The sequence below is a fragment of the Talpa occidentalis genome, unplaced genomic scaffold, assembly GCF_014898055.3.
Source record: "Talpa occidentalis isolate TD23 unplaced genomic scaffold, MPIMG_talOcc4v2.1 talOcc4.12, whole genome shotgun sequence".
NCBI lineage: Eukaryota > Metazoa > Chordata > Mammalia > Eulipotyphla > Talpidae > Talpa > Talpa occidentalis.
The window spans coordinates 69,751,838-69,762,016 of record NW_023601212.1 but is presented as its reverse complement, the minus strand read 5'-3'; positions in this window follow the sequence as shown (position 1 = coordinate 69,762,016).

The window sequence follows — 10,179 nt, the reverse complement described above, 5'->3', positions numbered from 1 at the left end:
ATAGATGGCCTTTTTTTTTTTTTTTTTTTTTTTTTTAACTAAGAACACAGAAATGAGCAATCTTGTTTGTATTGTTTTCTGACGAGAGAATCTGAAGCTTCTACGGGATCCTCAGAGGGATCTGTGCTCAGAAAAGATTAAGGGGTCCTTATAGTTGATATCTGCTATGGTTTCCCAGGTAGGAATCACCCTGACTGACTCAGCGGCTGAGACCAGCAGGTTCCCCCCGCACCACCCCTCCACACACACACACACAAAAACTGTGGGTATTCTGTTCTAAGGGAACTCTGAGTTGTGAGAATCAGAAATTGGGAAGTCAGATCTTCACAGCCTTAGGGCTGTGCTTCTACCTCCTCAGCTCCTCCACAGCCTGTTTCCTTTCTGATAAATGCACTGTCTGAACTTAACATTGACTACCCAGTGAACGTGCATAGAAAAGTAAGATTATTGTCCCCCAAGTGGATACCAGACACTTGTGGTCTAAGAAATCTCAGGCTCATTTCTATTCAATCAGAACACTTTGGGGGCCCAGTAGTTAAGCCAAAGTCCCTGAAACAGCACACCCGTAACTATTTCAGAATCGGGGACACTTCTGATTCTCCACATGGAGGTGCCCAACAAAGCCGCTGTTCTCTTCAACCTGTGGATTCCTGGGATGAGAATAGTTACCATCCTTTATCAACATGGGGAAGCTGAGTCAGCACAATGTGTGGGAGTGTCTATGACACCCCATATGCTTGATCATGCGTAGCCCTGTGAGGTGAGGAGGCCATTTTACAGCTGAAACTCAGGGTCGACTTGTCATGTTTCAGCCCCAGTCCACCCCCAAATTGGCCCTTAGCTCCTCCCCCAAATTGGCAATAGTCAGGCTTTGCACTAGGAGAGGAGAAAAGACAGAAGTAGAATGACCAAGGTTGAAGTGGGGTTAGCTAGGTTAGACTTTAAAGGAAGTTGAGAACATAGTTGAGGAAGAGGTGGAGTCGGAGAGAGAATGGGGCAAGGGAAGGAAGTGAAACAAATTGTTGTGCTTTGCTCAGCCCCCTCCTTTGAGGAGTCTTCCTCTGAGGAGGCCATGAGTTTTGTTGAAGCATATGCTTCAGCAATTTTTTCAGGGCAAATCATTCAGAAGCATATGTTCAGAATTTTTTATAGCATTTGTTGAAGCATTCACTGAGGTATTGACCAGTGGAGAATAACAAAAACTATTTTCAAACTCTAGGACCAGCACCATAGGCAGGCGGCAGTCCCGGTGAGGAAAAGAACAATGCCGTGGGTGGCTGAGCGGGCAGCAGCATGGAACAGAGGACCCAGACAATATCCTGGTGCTGGCCTAAGGAGCCATTCAGGAGGTAAGCAGAAGAAAGGGATCCTGGAGAGGAAAATGATCTGTTGGATAGACCCAGAGGAGTCTAAGAGAAAGTGATATCTCAAAAAATATATAGGAAAGAACTCCAAAACAGCATCCAGGTAAGTGAACATGTGTCAGTTGCCACTTAGTAATTGTGTGGTTACTGATCACCTTGACTTAGGTGAGAGCCATTTTAGTGGAGACCAAAGCCAAATTTCCTTCCCTCTGGCCCTTCAACTCCCTCCCCAGATCTGTTGGTTATTTCTTTAGCTATATCTGCGAGTGTAGAATGAAAGTAACACTCCTGCTGGTTCCTAAGCAATTCATGGCCTAATAGAGGAAATTGAGAAGCAAAGTGTTGAAGTGTTGTTGTATGAGTGTTGCTGAGGATGGTGGGAAGGTAAACTGCTGCAGCCATTATGGAAAGTAATATGGATAGTCATCAGAAAATTAAAAATAGAAATTCCATATGTTCAGTTATCCCACTTCTGGGTATTTACCCAAAGAATACAAACACTGATAAAGAGATATATGCATCCCATGCTCACGAGATTATTTACAATAAGCAAGAGTTGGAAACCGAAGTGCCTATTAATGAATAATTGGATGAAGATGTGGTATATGGACCTAGAGGGTACTATGCTTAGTGACATAAGTCAGAGAAAGACAAATACCATATGATTTACTCATATATGGTGCATAAAGAAACCAAACAAATGCATGAACTAAATAAAACAAAAATACACACTTAGACTATAAGGCCACTTGGTGGTGAGCAGACTGAAAAGGGGAGTGTGGTAGATGAGTTAGGTTAAAGGGATGAATTGTATGTTGGTGAATAGAATTGGGCGTGTAGTGGTGAACTTAATGCACATGTTGATTTCAAGGCTGCACAGCTGAAGCATATAATGCAGTGTTGCTGCAATAATTGTTTTTTTTTTTTGTAAAATGGGATGTTATACTTATAAAATGAGACTTTAATGGGAAGGAACTTTATGAGACTTTAATGGGAAGGAAACATATGAGACTTTATGGGAAGGAACTTTAATACAATTAGGAAACAATACAGGAAAGGCAAAGAATATAGTTTCTAAATCAAGCACCCAAAGTTACCCGTCCCCTCCAGGGTAAAAGTCCATCCAAATGGGATTGGCCCAGAGCAAGGCCCCAAAGCCTGCCACAGGTCTAAAGCATCTTCCAGTGGGGACTCACAGAAAAGGATCAGAAACAACCAGACAAGTCTGGAGGGAAGAGAACAAAATCAAAATCAAGACAAAAGCAGCCATTGTCACCTCACCATGGGTCTCTCACCCACGTCTGTGTCACCCAGTCCACGACCAAAAGGCAAGCACAGTTTCTTGCCTCGTCTCTCAGCTCCATGTGCCTCCTCCAGGTCTCCTTCTGGCTCCATCCTGCTTCCTTCCTTCCTCAGTCTCCCCTGCAGCTTCTTCTCCCTGCTCAGCTCCACCCTCCCTTGGGTGGGGCAGGAAACCTGGAACCTCCCCCTTTCCTGGGGACCACCCTGTTACTAGAGCAGGTGCTGGGAAACACGTGAGTGGGTGTGGCTCCTCTGAAGAGTGGGACTGTGTTATAAAAGAAATAAGCTTCAGTGATATTGAGAAGCCAGAGAACTTGATGAGTTCAGGAAACTGGGGGTGTTTTCGTGTGACTGAAATAAAGACAAGACTGGAAAGGAACCTAGGTCCAGATTGCTAAAGTTTTAGCGGGACTGATTAGGAGTTTGGATTTTATGCTGAAGTCTTTCAATGAGAGGTATTGAGAGGGTTTTGAACAGGTGAGTGATATGCTTCATTTCACAGATTACACAGAGAACTAATGAGGAGGAGAATGAGGTGAGGAGCAAGGAAACATAAGAGACTATTGGGAGGATCCAGTCAAGCAATAGTGAAGTTAGCAGGGGTGAGGGGATAAAGGGAAGAAGTCAGAATCAACAAACTCAATACGTGGTTTGGGACCAGGGTGAGGAAAAGGCTAGAGTCTGGTTACTGGCTTGGGTGATCAAATCCATCATAGTTCATATTAGGACATGAGAGATAATGAACTCAGTTTGGCATATGTTAAGATTTAGGAGTCCGGGCCTCTCTGGTGGAGCAAGGGAGGGAGCGCAGCTCTGTGGGGATGTCCGCAGCCTCTGCAGCATGGGTTCAATCCCCAGCCAGCCAGGGAGCTACCCACATGGCGCAGCAGACCTCTCCTGACTCACCCGCTGCTCCCCTCAGCAGTGTATTTCAGTCAGTCTGCCTGTTCTGTTCCCCACTCTGTCTCTGGTGAATCCTCTTACACCCCAAACCTCTGGCCTGTACCCCAGTTCTTGTATAAAAATAAATAAATCTTAAAAAAAAAAAAAGACCCAAAGTACAAAACTGCTAGACACTAACTCAGGCATGTGGTAGAGAATTTGAATACAGTTTCAATTTCTGTGTTCTTGTTAGTGCTGCAGAGTCTGCTCCAGGACTCTCCTTTACCCGTCTGCTGGGATCATGGAAAACCAGCTCTGTGTCTTCCTGGCACTAGTCGCCATTGACCAATAAATTAATTCCAAATACATCATGGAAGAAAATCACAATTTGCACTGAGTTGAGAAATAAATGAGAATGAGGAAGTGGATCCAGGAGCTCAACAGAAACAAAACTTGTAGAATAAAGTGGTGAACAGAGTGAAGAGAAAGAGGCTAGAGCAATTTCCGGGGTGGCTAGGCCAGTGGTCCACCGGCATCCCCAGCCAGTCTGAGAGCTCCACCCCCAACGAGAGCAAGTGTATAGGCTGAAAGATGGTAAAACCCAAGACAGTTGTTTTTTTTTTTTTAAAGATTTTCTTTTTTTTAAGATTTTTTTTTTTTTTTTAATTTATACAAGCATTGGGTACAGTCAGAAGTGCGGGAGGGTGAGAGGTTTCACCAGAGACAGAGCGGGGAGCAGTACCGGCAGACTGAAGAAATACACTGCTGAGGGGAAGCAGTGGGTGTGGCAGGAGAGGTCTGTCCCGCCATGTGGGACCTTTGCCCAGCGGCTGGGGTTTGAACTGGCGCTCCAGAGGCTGTGGGCAGCTTCGCAGCCCAGCACTCAACTGATGCCCACCAGGGGAGGCCCAACCCAAGACAGTTTGCAGAAAAGGATCGTGGCTTATCTGCAAAAGCCTCTCCTGCAAAGCCAGAAACCAAGGATAAAAAGCTGCTGCAAGGAAAGGAAAGTAGATACACGGTGGGAAAGGAGACGGCTGATGCTGGCGGTGACGGCAGTAACCAGGCACAAAACAGACCAGCATAGGAGGTTGGACAGGTAAGGGATGTGTGCTTTGACACGTGGCTGCACCTGCAACTCTGCTATTAGAAACTGTGTTTTCCATCGAGTTTTATAAAAAGGCAGTTTGTTTTCAATTCTTTTAAAACTGTGATTTTCAACTGCTTCATTACTTGAGGGGACAGGCAGGAGGTGGTGGGTGAAGATGTGAGAAAGTTCACTAATGGAAAGCAGATTGAAAACAGGAGAGACGGCTTTCTTGTCTTTTTTTTTTTTTAAGATTTATTTATTTATGCATATAAGAGCTGGGGTACAGGCCAGAGGTTCGGGGTGTGAGAGGATTCACCAGAGACAGAGTGGGGAACAGAACAGGCAGACTGACTGAAATACACTGCTGAGGGGAGCAGTGGGTGAGACAGGAGAGGTCTGCTATGCCATGTGGGTAGCTCCCTGGCGGGCTGGGGCCTTGAACTCACACTGCAGGGGTTGCATATAGCTTCATAGTGCTGTGTTCAACCCTTGTGCCACCAGGGAAGCCCCTCTTTACTTTTTCTTGAAATAACTCTTGGCCCCCAAGGGGAGAAGCTCCCTACAATGTTGATATATATCAGCCATTTGACATAAACCTGTGCCATGTAGGGAAAATTATTTCAGTGTTCCTTCTCCCTTACGTCCAGAGATGCCCTCCCAAGCCCAGAGTATCCTGGTGAATAAGACAATCTGGATCTTCCAGTGACAGTAATGATGTCTTTTTTGGAGTCAGTGGGTTTGGAGTGCGGGGTCCTTATGGTCTCTCTGGGAAAGGTGTCACCAGAGCTCCCCTTTCAGTGGCATGCAGTGAGTTTCCCAGGTGAGTTTCTCCACAAGACAGAGATGTAAGTTATATTTAAAGAGCAGGTTTAGGGCCTCCCCTGGTGGCGCAGGCGGTTAAGCACCGCACTGTGAAGTTGTCTGCAGTCTTGTTAGGGGAAAGGATGTCCTGAGCTAATCCCATACAGGCTTTATGGACTCTACCCACCACTCCAGACCAAAGCCATCAAGACATTGGGAAAGACAAATCCCATCACGACCAAAGGGAAGGTTGCTGGGACCTGAGGGTGGAGTTAAACAGCCAGGTTTGGTATAAAAACCAGACACTTGGGCCTTGGGGGCTCTCTCGCCTCTTGGCTTCAAGGCTCATGGCTCACGGCCAGCTCTCAGAGTGCCATTTGGGATTTCAGATGAGCAGAACAGGTAGGACGCATTTAAGACTTTATTTCCCTCTTTTCTCTCCCTAAATTGTACATTCCCTCATCTCCCCTTCCCTTGTAAACTAATCTTTTATTAACCTTTTGTGTGTGCCTGCAGTGGAGTATTAAGTCCCTTTTAAGCGTGGGGGTGAGGACCCACAGTCAGGCAACTCGTTTTATATCGGGGCTGCCCTGTAACACTCACTGCGGTGCCGGTTTGATCCCGGCCGGCCAGCAGGGTCCCACATGGCCCTACAGACCTCTCCTGTTGCGCCCGCTGCTCCCCTCAGCAGTGTATTTCGCCAGTCTGCCTATTCTGCTCCCCACTCTGTCTCTGGTGAATTCTCTCACCCTCCCGCACATCTGCCTGTACCCCAGTTCTTGTATAAATAAATCTTTTTTAAAAAGGAATTAAAAAAAATAAATAAAGAGCAGGTTTATTAGGAAAAGGGACGGAAGAGTAAAAGACACTTGCATAGACACAAGCGGGCAGGAAGAACTACCCCAAAAAGGGACAGGTTTGCTAAGACAGACCTGCGTGGTTACAGGCAGTGACCTTGAGGAGACCTGCCTCTGCTGAGGGAAGTCAGTGAAGAGAAGACCCGGCTTAGTACAGGTCATGGGCATGCAGGAAGCTGCTGCCCTGCAGAGGGAGAGAGCTGGTGAAAAGAAGTACCTGCGTAGTCACTGGTGGGCAGATGGACTGCTGCCCTGAGCCAGTGCAAAGACTGCACTGATATAGTCTTCTTCTGTTTGGGAGGGGCTCACCCCTTGTGACCCTTCAGGTTAGTTTTGGGAACTGATTTTGGGTAACTATGCAGAATCTGAAAGGGCCTGGAGATTCCACAATGGGCTCAATCTCCATATCTTACCTTTGGGGTCTGTTGGGCTCAATCTCCATATCTTTACCCTTGGGCCTGTGCTCTAGACACTCCCTACAGCAGTCTGACACCTGCTTGGGTCTTAGGCCTTGTAATCTAGGTGTTGGTTGCCTGAGGATCTTGGTTTCCATAGCTGTGTCAATGGCTATGCTAATCCCTTCTACCCCCACCTCCTGTGTGGGCCAGTTTTCTGGTCTTCTGGCGCCTCCTTTTCAGTTTTTTCTATTCCTGTCCTCCACCAGTAACATCACTCTTAAGTTGTGGTTCCCTTTTTAGATTGTTGTGACTGAGAATTCTGTAGTTTGGTGTTATTTTGCTAAAAGGAAAATTGGTTTACAAAATAATCAACAATTTAATTGTGTGGCACTTAGGGTGTGCTGGACCCAGATGAGGTTGAATGCCGTGAGTGTGTCTGTTATAGGGCATCCCTGATATTGAACAGGTTGCCTGGCTGTGAGTCCTCTCCCACGTGCTTAAAAGGGACTTATTAATACTCTGCTACAGGCACACACAAAAGGTTAATAAAAGGTTTATTTATAAGGGAAAAGGAAATAAGGAAAATGTACAACTCGGGGAGAAAATAGGGAAATAAAGTCTTTAATGCGTCCTACCCGATCCGACGACCTGGAAACCCAAAAAGCACTCTCAGAGCTGGCCAGATGCTGCGAGCTGGCGGAGAGCCAAAATGGGGGACCCCCCCCCCCAAGCCCACGTGTCTGGCTTTATACCAACCTGGCTGCTTAACCCCACCCTCAGGTCCCAGCCACCTTCCCTTTGGTGGTGATGGGATTTGGAGTTCCCAGTGTCTTTGGCTTTGACCTGGGGTGGGGGTGGAGTCCACAAAGCCTGTATGGAATTAGCTGTAGGACATCCTTTTCCCCCTAACATGTCCAGGCAGTAGACCTTGTCCATGCAGGAGTTTCCTGTGGTGGTATCATTACTAAGACTGAAGTCTAGCCACATTCCTCCCCCAAATCCTTGCCCAGTGGGCAGGTTTGGGAGGCTTGAATGTGTAGGATGCCCTGTAGCAGAGGGAGTGGATGGGACTGCCTTGGAAATTGGCTGATTAAGCTGATGATCCAGATCTAGAGTCAGTACGCCCCCAGGGCCTCTTCGGGAAGCTTGAGAGGATAGAGGGAGGAGATGGGACTGACAAGGGAACTGGCTCATTAAGCTGATCTTTCATCAGGACACACCCAAGATAGTCACTCATCCTAACTAATCAATGATGCCTACAGTATAAATAGAGCCTCGGGGCCTTCACTTTATGCAGTGGGCCTCCTGTCTCGCCAGCTGCTTCTCTTAGCAGTGTACTCCAATGAATCTACCATTTTGTTCTGCACTCTGTCTCTGGTGAATACTTTCACCACTGTGCCCCCAGCCTACACCAAGGTTTCCCCCCACAGCACTTCCCAGTAGAACTCAGTGTACGGGAGGGAGCTTCCTGCACCCCTTCCCCACTGATCCTTTAGCACCAAGCTGACTCAGTGTGGGTCTGGTCAGAGCGCAGCACTGGCTGTCTTATTAGCCAGATGATGGCAGAGCCTTGGCAGAGAAATGTAAGCCAGAACTGAGGCCAACACCAGTTGTATCGACCCCTGGTTCCTGACACAGGGCTCCTAAAACTCTTGTAAATAGTGTTGTAGAGCAACCCCGATACAAAACGGGGTGCCTGACTGTGGGTCCTCACCCGCGCGCTTAAAAGGACTTATCAATGCTCTACTGCAGGCACACGCGAAAGGTTAATAAAAGGTTTATTTACAAGGGAATGGGAAATGAGGAAATGTACAGCTCTGGGAGAAAAGTGGGAGACAAAGTTTTAAATGAGTCCTACCCAATCCGCCGATCAGGAATCCCAAATGGCGCTCTCAGAGTTGGCCGCCGCCAGCCAGGAGCCGTGAAGCCAGGAGGCGAGCGATCGCGAGCCAGCGAGAGCCCAAGGCCCACGCGTTTGGTTTTTATATCCAACCTGGCTGCCCAACTCCACCCTCAGGTCCCAGCCACCCTCCCTTTGGTGGTGATGGGATTTGTCTTTCCCAATGTCTTGATGGCTTTAGTCTGGAGTGGGGGTGGAGTCCACAAAGCCTGTATGGGATTAACTCAGGACATCATTTCCCCCTAACAACAGGATTAAAGTTCCTTCCCATTAAAGTTTTATGGTGTGTGTTATTGTGATGGATGGCAGACCTTATCTACAGCAGGCAGGTTCCGGGGTACTGAGGTGCCCCGCTTCCTGTCCTGTAACAAAATATTTCCCAGAGTGAACCCAAGAGCCCTGCACCCCAAACCCACTGACTCAAAAAACGACATCAGATGTGTTTACCAACCTGGATGTGATACAGTTAACAAGTTTGTCTTTTCCCCATTTCTTGCAATTCCCCCTCATCTAGCATTAACAGGATGAATAGCTTGTCTTTCCCATTTGTTGCAGCCTCCCCCTCCCCTTGAGAAGAAAACCAAGCTGGCGCCCACCAGTTTGGTTTCCGTGCAGACCCTTTCCCCTCCCCCTAAGGAAAACAAGCTGGCTATCACTGGTCTCTGTGCCTTGACACCTTCCCCTTCCCTTAAGATAGATGAGTTGACACCCATCGGCCTCTGTGAAGACCCCTTCCCTTCCCCCATCTCTACACTTTCCCCCTCCCCTTAATGAAAACCAGCTGGTACCCATCCATCTCCTTGTTGAGCTGGTGCCCACTTGTCTCCTTGCGGACCCCTTCCCTCTCCCCTTCGCAGACCCCTACCCATCTTCCCTTTGTATAAATACCCCTGCCCAAGGCCAGAGAGCTGGACGGTGGTCTTTCGGACATGAGTCTGCCGCCCTCCTCATTTGTCGACAAATAAAACTGCTTTCCTTTTCCCTCAAACTCAGTTTCCTTTTATTGGCTGAGGGAAACTGAGGCCGGCATTCGGTAACAGATGCTCCCTGATCCCCATACTACTGGGATTTTAATGAGACATCCTCACGTGGACATAATCAATTATTAACTCCATTTCTGGCCCCCCTCACCTCTCCAGAATAAGTGATACTGAACGCTGGCCTCAGTTTCCCTCAGCCAATAAAAGGAAACAGAGTTTGAGGAAAAGGAGAGTGGTTTAATTTGTTGACACATGACAAGGGCAGCAGACAGATGTCTGAAAGACCACTGTCCTGCTCTTAGGCAGACTGCAGGGATATTTGTACAAAGGAAAAAAAAAAGGGGAGATGGCAAGGGTCTGCAAAGGGGAGGGGAAAGGGGTTGGCAGGGAGACCGGTGGGCACTACTTGCTTTTTTCAACAACTGCTGCTTAACTCCCTCTTCCTTGGAATGCAAGAAGACAAACCTGTCAAACAAGGGGGAAATTGCAAGAAACATGGGAAAGACAAACTTGTTAATGCTGATCTGAGAGATCAGTCATTTGTAACTGCATCATAAGGGAATAAGAGGTAGTAGGGGGGAAAGCTGCAAGCCTCTTACCATGGC